This window comes from Monodelphis domestica, chromosome 3 (genome assembly GCF_027887165.1).
Source record: "Monodelphis domestica isolate mMonDom1 chromosome 3, mMonDom1.pri, whole genome shotgun sequence".
Lineage (NCBI taxonomy): Eukaryota > Metazoa > Chordata > Mammalia > Didelphimorphia > Didelphidae > Monodelphis > Monodelphis domestica.
The window spans coordinates 4,116,988-4,126,788 of NC_077229.1; the positions used below are offsets into that span (position 1 = coordinate 4,116,988).

Below are 9,801 nucleotides of genomic sequence, written 5' to 3' on the forward strand. Positions count from 1 at the left end.
ACATTAGTTTTGTTTGTACAAAACCTTTTAAATTTGATTAATCAAAATTATTTATTTTACATTTTGTGACTCTTTCTATGTCTTGCTTGGTTTTAAAGTCTTTCCCTTCCCAAAGGTCTGACATGAATATTATTTTGTGTTCACCTAATTTACTTATAGTTTCCTTCTTTATATTCAGGTCATTCACCCATTCTGGGTTTATTTTGGTGTAGAGTGTGAGGTGTTGATCCAGACCTAATCTCTCCCACACTGTCTTCCAATTTTCCCAGCAGTTTTTGTCAAATAGTGAATTTTTTGTCCCAAAAGCTGGGGTGTTTGAGTTTATCATAGACTGTCTTGCTGAGGTCACTTACCCCAAGTCTATTCCACTGATCCTCATTTCTGTCTCCTAGCTAGTACCAAATTGTTTTGATGACCCCTGCTTTACAGTATAGTTTGAGATCTGGAACTGCAAGGCCCCCTTCCTTTGTATTTTTTTCATTATTTCCCTAGATATCCTTGATCCTTTGTCCTTCCAAATGAACTTTGTTATGTTTTTTCTAATTCAGTAAAAATAAAAATTTTGGCAGTTCAATGGGTATGGCACTAAATAGATCAGTTTGGGTAGGATATTCATTTTTATTATATTGGCTCATCCTACCCATGAGCAATTAATGTTTTTCCAATTGCTTAAGTCTAGTTTTAATTGTGTGGAGAGTGTTTTGTAGTCATGTTCATATAGTTCCCGTGTTTGCCTTGGGAGATAGATTCCTAAGTATTTTATTTTGTCTAAGGTGATTTTGAATGGGATTTCTCTAATTCTTGCTGCTGAGATGTGTTGGAAATATATAAAAATGCTGATGACTTATGTGGGTTTATTTTGTATCCTGCAACTTTGCTAAAGTTGTTGATTATTTCGATTAGCTTTTTTGTTCATTCTCTAGGTTCTTTAAGTAGACCATCATATCATCCACAAAGAGTGATAACTTGGTCTGTTCATTACCTATTTTAATGCCTTCAATTTCTTTTTCTTCTCTAATGGCTACTGCTAATGTTTCTAGTACAATGTTAAATAATAGAGGTGATAATGGGTATCCTTGGTTCAATCCTGAACTTATTGGGAATACATCTAGTTTATCCCCATTGCAGATGACGTTTGCTGATGGTTTTAGATATATACTGTTTATTATTTTTAGGAAAGACCCTTCTATTCCTATACTTTCTAGTGTTTTAATAGGAATGGGTGTTGTATTTTATCAAAGGCTTTTTCTGTGTCTATTGAAATAATCATATGATTTTTGTTGGTTTCCTTGTCGATATGGTCAATTATGTGGATGGTTTTCCTAAGATTGAACCAGCCCTGCATTCCTGGTATGAATCCTACTTGATCATACTATATGATCCTCCTGATCACTTGCTGGAGTCTTTTTGCTAGTATCCTATTTAGGATTTTTGCATCTATATTCAGTAGGGAGATTGGTCTATAGTTTTCTTTCTCTGTTTTTGACCTGCCTGGCTTCTGAATCAGTACCATGTTTGTGTCATCAAAGGAATTTGGTAGAACTCCCTCTTTGCTTATTATGTCAAATAGTTTGTATAGTGTTGGGATTAGCTGTTCTTTTAATGTTTGATAGAATTCACTTGTGAATCCATCAGGCCCTGGGGATTTTTTCTTAGGGAGTTCTTTGATGGCCTGTTGGATTTCTTTTTCTGATATGGGATTATTTAAGAATTCTATTTTTTTCTTCTGTTAGCCTAGGTAATTTATATTTTTGTAAATATTCATCCATATCACCTATATTGGTATATTTATGGGGTGCTCAGGGAGGAGTAGTATCTCTGGTATGGAGGACTTGTCATACCCTCCTAGGGCAGCTCTCCAACCTCTGACCCTCACCTGACACCCAGCTCTCACTTGTAGCTCCTAGTAGCTGCTAGCATGTGGCAGTGGCCACACTCCGGCCAATGGGTTTGACAGACTGGCCAAACGTTGTGAGGGTAGCCATCGGGTCATAGACCCCTGGTGAACCAGGGCTTTGCTCACCCAGCATGTGAAGACTACTTGGGCCCAACAGAAGGAAGAAACCAATAAGAAAGTTCAATGGCTGAGAGGGCGACACAGCAAAGCACTGTGGAGTGCTTAGGGAGTGTTGGAGCACAAAAGACAACAAGGCTATCCAATGGAGCTGAGGAAGTCTCCAGGTGTAACGATTTTTCATGCCAATGGACCCAGGCTTCCAATGCCGAGAGAGTGTGACTGTGTCTGTGCATCGACTTTTCCACTTAAATCTCCTTCATGCACAAGTGTTTTTGTGCACACTCATCTACATCACAGATGAAAGCACACAAAGACAATCGTCATCCTCAGTTACCAAGGGACTACTACTATAATTGGGCAAAGTAGTTTTTAATGATTGCTTTAATTTCCTCTTCATTGGAGGTGAGATCCCCCTTTTCATCTCTGATGCTGTTAATTTGGTTTTCTTCTTTCCTTTTTTTAAAATTAGATTGACCAGTACTTTATCTATTTTGTTTTCTCAAAGTACTAGTTTCTAGTCTTATTTATTAGTTCAATAGTTCTGTCACTTTCGATTTTTATTAATTTCTCCCTTCGTTTTTAGGATCTCTAGTTTGGTTTTCTTCTGGGGGGTTTTAATTTGTTCACTTTCAAGTTTTTTTATTTGCATTTCCAATTCATTGATCTCTTCCCTCCCTAATTTGTTAATATATGCACTCAGGGATATGAATTTTCCTCTGAGTACTGCATTGGCTGCATCCCATAAGGCTTGAAAGGATGTCTCACCATTGTCATTTTCCTAAATGAAATTATTGTTTCTATGATTTGTTCTCTAACAGATTTTGGAGTATCATATTATTTAATTTCCAATTAATTTTGATTTGGTTCTCCATGTACTCTTACTGATTATTAATTTTATTGTCTTATCAGCTGAAAAGGCTGCATTTATTATTTCTGCGTTCCTGCATTTGTATGCCATGTTTCTGTGACCTAGTGTATGGTCAATCTTTGTGAATGTTCCATGTGGTGCTGAGGTGTATCCCTTTTTGTACCTATTTATTTTTCTGCATATATCTATTAACTCTAATTTTTCTAAGATTTCTTTCACTTTTTTTACCTCTTTCTTATTTATCTTTTTTATTTGATTTATCTAAATTTGATAGTGGTTGGTTCAGATCTCCCACTACTATGGTTTTACTGTCTATTTCCTCCTTCAATTCTCCTAGTTTCTCCATTAGAAATTTGGGTGCTATGCCATTTGGTGCATACATGTTTATTAGTGATATTTCCTCATTGTCTATAGTCCCTTTTAACAAAATATATTTACCTTCCCTATCCCTTTTAATCAGGTCTATTTTTGCTTTGGCTTTGTCAGATATCATGATTGCCACTCCTGCCTTCTTTCTATCAGTTGAGGCCCCAAAGATCTTACTCCATGCTTTAATTCTGACCTTGTGAGTATCTACCCACCTCATATGTGTTTCTTGAAGACAACATATGGTAGGGTTTTGGATTCTAATCCATTCTGATATTCGTCTACGTTTTATGGGTGAGTTCATTCCATTCAAGTTCAAAGTTATGATTGTCACTTGTGGATTCCCTGGCATTTTGATAGCCTCCCCTAACTCTGACCCTTCTTCTTTAGCTATAACCTTTTAATCCAGTGATTTACTTTAAATCAGTCCCCCTAGTCCCCTCCCTTGATATGTTTCCCTTTCAAGCCCCTTCATTTGTGTTCCCTTCCCTTCTCCCCCTCTCCTTCCCTCCCTTTTTGTGTTCCCTCCCCCCTACCCGCCTTGATTTTCCTTTCTCCCTTACCCTGTTGGTTAAGATAAAATTCAAGATCCCAATGGATCTAGATGCTCTTCCCTCTCAGAGTTGATTTCACTGAGAGTAAGGTTTACGTAAAAGCTCTCTTCCTCTCCTTCTCATAGGAGAATCCTTCCTCCCCTTCCCATGCATACCTTTGTGTGAGAAAGATTATTCTATTTAGTTTTTTTCCCTATTTCTTGGAGTATATCTTAGTGCCATCAATGATTCCCCTCTCCCTTTTTCTTTCTATCCCCCATTTCTCCATATCGTTTTGATGCCCCAAACTTTCCCTATGCATGATTCTTCTTACTACTCTAATGATGCATACAATTTTTGAGAGTTACACATTACATTTCCCCCACATATTAATATATATATATAATTTGATATAAATGTAGTGCTTATAGAAGAGAGTTTGAATAAAAGAAAAAGGTAACATTTTTCTGCTTTTCCATTTCCTTCATATTTACCTTTTCATGTTTCTCTTGCTCTTTGTGTTTGGATGTCAGACTTTCCACAGAGCTCTGGTCTTTTCTTTACAAACACTTGGAAATCCTGTATTTTGTTGAATTCCCATACTTTCCCCTGTAAGTATATAGTCAATTTTGATGGATATCCTATTATTGGTTGAAGACCCAGCTCTCTTGATTTTCTGAATATCATGTTCCATGCCTTATGGTCGTTCAGAGTGGAAATTGCTAGGTCCTGTGTGACCCTGATTGGTGTTCCTTTATATCTAAATTGTCTTTTTCTGGCTTCTTATAAGATTTTTTCTTTTGCTTGGAAGCTTTGGAATTTGGCAATTACATTCCTGGGAGTTGTCTTTTGGGGATTTAGTGTAGAGGGTGTTCTGTGAACTCTTTCAATGCATATTTTGTCCCCTTGTTCTAGAATCTCTGGGCAGTTTTCTTTGATGATATCATGTATTATGATATCAAGATTACTGTTTATTTCTGGCTTTTCTGGTAGACCAATGATTTTCAGATTGTCTCTCCTTCCTCTGTTTTCCAGGTCTGTCACCTTGTCAATGAGATATTTTATGGTATCTTCTATTTCTTTAGTCTTCTGACTTTGCTTTATTAATTCTTGCTCTTTTACAAGATCATTGTCTTCCCGGTTGCCCGATTCTGACCTTTAAAGACTGGTTTTCCTTTTCAGTTTTGTCTGACCTGTTTTTTGAGGCTTCTAGCTGTTTCTGCATTTGCATATTTTGGTCCCTCAGATTGCTGAGTTCCTTTTGCATTGTTTCCCGTTTTTCCTGCCAGAAGGCTTCCATCTTTTTGATAATTTCCAATTTAAATTCTTCAAGAGCTTGTGGAGAATTTCCATTTCTTATGGAAGGTTTTGGAGGATTTGTTTGTGTTTCCTCTTCTATCTCCTCTGTATTTTGCATTTTTGCTCCATAAAATGTGTCCAAAGTCACCCCCTTCTTCTTGCTTTTCTTTGTGTTTGGAGGCTGTTGCAACTATGCACCGTTTACCATCTCTATGGTTTTTCCTCCCCTTTCCAGTCAGAAATCTGAGTGAGGAGGGCTGGCTCTCAGTGTATGCTTCTGATGATCTGAGACTTTGGCCCCAGGCAAATTGTCCATTTTTCGCAGCTGCGCTGTCTTCCCGGGGAATCCCAGGCTCTGCCCTCCCCTGCCTGCTGGCTTTTCGGGTGTGACTGCTCTCAGTTCTCTCCAGCTGCTTCTCTGCTGCCATCATTCCATGCTCTGAGCCTGGCACAGTACTGTCCTCAAGGTACCCCAGTGCCTTTGCCCGCCCTGAGGTTCCTGTCCTTTTGGGAGGCCCTACACTCTAAGGGGTGATGGGTCCTGGCATCCCTGAGCTCTGAGGGATCCTGATGGGATTAGGTTCAACTGGGTTGGTCTGGATGTGCCCTGAGGCAAAAACCTCTGGTGCGACTCTGATGGAAGGACCCATCCATGGGGCTACAGGCTTCCCCCCACCCACCATCTCTCTCTGGCTGCTTCCCTGCTGTCTGTTTTCGACTCCCTGAGCCTGGCCCAGGTTGCTTTCAAGGTGCACCCTTCAGAACTGCACCTTTGCTGGCCCTGAGGTTCCTGTCCTTTCAGAATGCCCTTCACTCTAAGGGGGGAAGAGTCCTGGCCTCCCTGAGCTCTGAGGGATCCTGATGGGATTAGGTTCAACTGGGTTGGTCTGGATGTGCTCCGAGGCAGGTTGCTTTAAAGATGCACCCTTCAGAACAGCACCTTTGCCAGTCCTGAGGTTCCCACTGTGGCTGGGGGCTCATTGCTCTGGGTTGGGGGAGGGGTCCTGGGTCCTTCCTTCTGCCTTCCCCTTAGACCCGAGTGTTCTAGGATTCCAGTTTTTGTGGGGCGTACCTTTTGATTTGAGTCCAGAAGGAGGGTTCCCCGGATCTATCCTACTATTAAATTTGAATTGCAGTCCCCTAAGAGCATTCAGTTTATGATCGATAAGGAAGGCTTTTCAGAGGTCTGAACTTTTGCTGCTTCTAACCCGCCATCTTGACCGGAAGGGTCTAGGGGAAGATATTTTCACAGAAAAACAATTCCCTTTTTATTGATATCAACTGATAACCTAGAGTTCCAAAGTCCCATTTAACTAACATTCTCCCAATCCAAGATTGGAATCCTTTGCTAGGAAAAAAAAAAACTTATTTTAAACCATTTGCTACTTTATTTTCTAATTAAACAGTATACTAAATTAGTTACAGTCATATCTTAGTCACAATCTTATATATACTTTTGAAACAGTGTCTATGTCCCCAAGATCTGATATGATATCACCACAAAACTCCTAAGTTTAAGTAAAACACTCATTTTATCTAAGCAACCTTTGGCTTATTTTTTGATTTGTTTTTCTTTCCAATATTACAATCCATGGTATTTGTTCCTTCTTTGGTTTATCCTAAGAGTCAGATTTAAGCAGGAGACCCAGACGAACTAAAATGTAATCGTAAAGCCAAATTAAACTCCTAATCAATGCAAACACTGCTTTTCAAGACACCAATGATTCGTATCTCTATGAAGATTTTTACATGAGAGCAAATAGCATGAGGAATGATGGATGACAAGAGTTCATGGTATTTTGGTTCACATCCATTTAGGTCTTCAGAGTTTTTCTGAGATCGCCAACAAAGCTTACCAAGATACTACCCATAACCCATAGTATCTACTGCAGCCTGAGGAAGCATCCCTCCAAGATCAGTCTGAACATAGGCTGTCAAAAGTCTTTTAACAAGATTGCCTTGAAGGAACACAAAGCCAGCCACAGGGATGATTGTATCCACGGACAAAATCTGGTCTAATTTCTTCATAGTGGATACTCATACCATGTGACAAAAGTCCTTCTGCATATTGTGTGGTAGAAGAGAAATCAACAAATCCTCTTGGTGCAATGAGCTGCCCAGCAGTTGTGTAGTGCATCACACAGCAATCCTCCACTTATTATCTTCAATACTGTGGCGCTGGCACAGTGTGTTTTTCATTTTAGTTGCAAGTAATGTAGCATCCATCAAGGCTTCCATTTCTTTTTCCCAGGTAGGAAGGTGGCCCGGATAGGATCCTTTGGCTCCAGGACTTCTGGGAGACCCTTGTTCACCCTTGGCTGCTGGAGACTGGCGCTCAAAAAGAAAAATTTTAAAGAAAAAAAGGAAAAAAAACCGCAGGGGAGAGCCTTGCACAGAACCTCCTTCTTATCCTATGATTTATGTTGCTTAAAGCCACCTTCTTTCATCCAGCAGGAGTGTAAGGAAAAGGAATTCCTTATGCACTCTTTGACGTTGGTTATTCTGGGATTTTGGGGTGTCCAGGGGAAATCTGTACCCCCATATCATTTTCCCCTATCCAAATGCTAGGGAAGAAGGGCAACAGTCTGGCTTCTGCAATTTCTTCATGACAAGGGGTGTAGAGCTGCCCCTGCCTATTTGAGGAGAGAGAGAGAGCCAGTGCCTCTGGACACGGGAGTCATTAGGGCACATCCTCAGTGAATGTCTGGGTTCTAGCAGCAGCCAGAGATGTGAAGGACTTCCCCAAGTGACTGCTTCTCCTAACAGACAAGCAGAACACAGGGGGAGAGGTCAGACCCTGAAGTAAAAGGCAGCGTAGGAGGGTAGTGTAGGGGCCAGGGACTGAGGCAAAGACTGAAATAACAGATAAAAAGAGGAAACTAGTACAGTAGCAACTGATAGCAATGATTAAACATTAGACTTCCCTGCATTTGGGGAACTTATCCCCATTGCCAATGAACCTATTCAAAACAGGGATGGATCTTCTTAGGAAATTTGCTTCCAAAGTTGCTTGCAGACATGCTTAAGGTATTTGTGCTAAAATCTTTTGCAGAGCACAGATTAGTAACAACACTTTGCAGACAGGTTTCCTTACCCTCAATTCTGCAAGAAATACAGAAAGTTCTGGGCTGTAATTCTGAGCTTAAGATCCAAATTTCAGTTGTGGTCAATTAAAGCTAGGAGTCCCATGAGCCTTTATTTTCAGATAATTATTAGTATTTGCAGATTTGGAACTTTTTCATTCTTTATTCTGGTAATGTGTGAGCACTTCTCCTAGCTTGTGATTGGGAAAAGTCTTCATGCTTGGCGTGTTGAGAAATTTAAATCCGTTTTCTATGACAAAAGCATGCTCCACATGTGGTAGAAGGGCAGTGCTTTCTCCCAGATTTCTAAGGGGATTGCGAAAAGTTTTAACCACTCACAGTGGGGAGGGAGCAGCTGAGATGAGGGAGAATTGAGAGCCCAACTTCCTTGTTATATCACTGCCTAATAAAGGGCAGAGGGAGGATGGAGTGATTGAAAAGATATGTTGGAATAATTTGTCTTTATGGACATAAATTAAGGTTATTTTTATTCTGGACCTTAATGGTTTGACATAGCCTAATCAGATCTTGATAGGAGAGAAGCCCAAAGGCTTTTGCAATAAATAGTTTAAGACTCTGAGTACATCTGGTGATCTCTTTTGGCCCAATTTTGGGTCTTTGGACTTTAAGACATTAAATGAATTGAAATTAGCTATTAGAAATAGAAACACGAGATGAATTACTGATTTCTTTGGGCTGTACTTCTTGATGAATGTAGGAAATGCCCTGTGAGGAACTGATAATTACTCTGATCCTAGAAACATTACAGCACCTTGACTAATTCAATAGGAATTGGGCTCTAAGAGAGAAAGGCAACAAAAGCAGAAACCAGGGAGGGGACAGGAGAACAGGAAATCCATGCTGGGGTTGATACTGTAATATTCCTTCCCAGAACTCTGTGGGAGCTGCTCTAAGGGAGAAGAAGCCACTCATTTCAGGGGCAATTGAGGACTTTATAGAGGAGGAAGTTGAAGAGAAGACAGAATCAATGGCTTCTCACACTCATGAAGGGAAGAAGTGACAGATGTAGGACCTGGATTCAGGTTGTCTGATTCCATCTTTCCTATTTTGTTTGCTTTGTTTCATTTGCATGGAAGAAATATTTTCTGATTTTGATCCTCAATAGGTGAGTTTGTTTTTTTTAAGAAAACTATACTGACAACAATAGGGAAAGATTGATTATTTCCCAAAGGCCTGGAGAGCTGAGAATACCGGCCAAAAGAACAAGCCATAAGTCAATCTACACTAAAAAATGACATGATCCAACCTTGCCTGTGAGCAGAAGAGAAACTGTAGATCAGAAAACGTGGTACAGGATGTTTCCCAATTATAACTACTCATCATCTTCTTAGCTGTCTAATTGATTGAACTGTTCAATTTGTTGGATCCAAAGTACGGAGCTGTGAGGGAAACTCCAGGGCCATCCAGGCCAACCCCTTTGTTTCAGGCATGAAGAAACTGAGGCCCACTAAATTGACATGACTTGCCCAAGGAAATTCCCCACTTAGGAGGTAGGATTTGAATCCAGGCCTCTGACCATGGGATCAGTGTTCTTTCCACTGGACCAAGCTGTTAGGTGCCTGTACATTTGTAGCTGTTGGAGATACAAAAATAAGAATGGAAAAATGCACCCTG

General features: G+C 40.1%; 1 pseudogene; it reads right to left on the reverse strand.

Annotated features, from left to right (window-relative positions):
- Positions 1 to 6,451: 6,451 nt before the first annotated feature.
- LOC107652137 (stAR-related lipid transfer protein 4-like) lies at positions 6,452 to 8,988 on the reverse strand (annotated as a pseudogene).
- Between the last annotated feature and the right edge of the window lie 813 nt (positions 8,989 to 9,801).